The sequence below is a fragment of the Cyprinodon variegatus genome, unplaced genomic scaffold, assembly GCF_000732505.1.
Source record: "Cyprinodon variegatus isolate N-32 unplaced genomic scaffold, C_variegatus-1.0 Scaffold449, whole genome shotgun sequence".
Classification (NCBI taxonomy): domain Eukaryota; kingdom Metazoa; phylum Chordata; class Actinopteri; order Cyprinodontiformes; family Cyprinodontidae; genus Cyprinodon; species Cyprinodon variegatus.
Window position 1 is genome coordinate 324,608 of NW_015150902.1, and position 2,128 is coordinate 326,735.

The window sequence follows — 2,128 nt, forward strand, 5'->3', positions numbered from 1 at the left end:
AATATGTTTTGATCTCCTCAAAGGCATACTCCTTTAAGCTTTTCTAATCTTCAAAATAAGAATAAAAATTTTGATGGAATCTAGGTTTGTAGCCAACGATTATTTAGCTAATTCATTCATTTGTTGATTCTTTTTTTTTTCTTCTTTTTTTTTTTTGCTTTGTTTTAGTTTTATTGATTAATAATGAAATAGCAAATGGTCCCTTAGAGAAATTTTATATTGAAATTCAAACAGGTGATATTAAAACTATGCTGTTTAAGGAGTTCTGGAAAGAACATATTGACAGACAAAAAAGATTTTTCATCTTAAATCCAATTTTTTTTTTTTTTTCTTCAATGTTGGCATACTTACTGCTCTGCTCTTTCAACTAAAGGAATATGTAAGCAGTGTTACCCACAGGATTTTAAGAGACTGTGGTGGGAGAGTCTCTGACCCTCAGGAGTTTTGCACAATTTTAAGCGTGGTGTATCCCACCTAAAGAGGAATGCCAGGGAGCTGAGGCATTTTTTGCAAGAAATAAGGTTCAAATTTATTCAACGTCCTCAGACGGAGAGATAGGGCTCTGACTGAAGCAACCTTAGTACTTATATTTATACCTTACAAAAATCCCAACACACACACTCCTCCCAGGGGAACCAACCCACCCCCTGCATAAAGAACTTTCTCACACTTGAGCATTTGGAGCAACAACATCTTGAGTTCATCGAGGCTGTTCCCTGTTAGGTTAACATATCTTTCACCTGCCAGATGAATTTTCTCAAAACAGCCGTCCTCCCCTTCATGCCATGAAGGAGGCTGTTTAACTCATTCTTATCTCTCATGACCTTCGTTTGGAGCCTTTGAGGCTAAGAACAGAACATTTTTTAGTCCACAAAATGTTTTCCGCATCATTAGAATAAAATTAGCTGCTGCAGGATTTATCATCGTTTTTCTCAAAATTGTGAGATTGGTGTGAGCTTCAATGTTCTTTCTCTGACAGATTCGTGTCGACGGAAACAACGAGCGCAGCGTGCAGCATTCGNACAGGAATTTGGAGTTAGCTTGTTTATTTACTGATGCATGCCAGAATATCCTGACATCCTGGACATAAAGAGTTTAGCTAATGCTTACAGATTTGCCTGTCTTATAATTTATCGCCTCGTGTTTTAGTTGCGCCCTTTGCAATCCTCCCATATACAGACAGCACGGGCCTCATGGCTGTGGATAATTAACAGCCACCGCACTGTCTAACACAAAACTTAGGATGTATAGAAATTGACGTTGTGTAAAAGTGTGAAGCAATAGCCTGATAAACCAGACTAGATGTGAGATTAAATGTGTAATTTAGTCTGGCCCCGATGAATGAGACATCAGAAGAGCGCAACTGACTGTGACGTAGTAAGAGCAACAGAAAGCTGGTGGGGGAGGGTAAACAAACAGCCTGTCAGTAAAACGGCGAATACGTCCTTCTTATAAATGAATGAGCGTAGAGCCTCTTCCGGCTCACGTTTCAATGAAAACCCCAAGTCTGATCCTTCCAAAACTGATTCCAAAGCTGAGTCAAACCAGGACTATTCAATAGTTGTTGCCATCTTCATGTTGTGCTTTTTCCAGCGTCGTGCAGCTTTGTTGTCACACCCTCAAAACCCCGCCCGCTTTGCATCCAGATATTCAAAACACATCTCTGCGTTGTAATTGGCCCGCCAGTTCTAGGGCATGGGGCATTGATGGAGGCTAGGCAACTCACAGGCAAAAATTTATTTGACCGCTGGCGGGTGGGGCTAGTTCTTTTCTGAATAATTTTCTAATCTCAACAACGTCTCGGCTCAGATGTGGAGCTAGAAGTTCAAGCGTTGGGAGTTACATTAGCAAGTTCTTAATAAGAATCCATCCTTCTCTGACTGAAACACCTGCTTATGTCCTCTCTTTCCCCTTGGGGAGGTAACTGTAGATACGGCTGTTAGCTGCTTCTCAAGATAGTTTTTCACTGAACAACCAAATAACCCAACCAAATATGGGAACAAAGTAAAACCTCCATCTCAAAATGTTCCAAGAACAGAAAAGAGCTTAGGATCCTTAGGAAACTCAAATAAGCTGATGCCATCCTTATTTCAGCTGTTGTTAGTGATGAGAGGGAAATGTTTGTTGC

General features: G+C 40.3%; 1 protein-coding gene across 1 annotated transcript in view; it reads left to right on the top strand.

Annotated features, from left to right (window-relative positions):
• Positions 1–2,128, top strand: part of fmr1 (fragile X mental retardation 1) — a 16,186-nt gene that overhangs the window by 11,047 nt on the left and 3,011 nt on the right. The window lies entirely within an intron of this gene.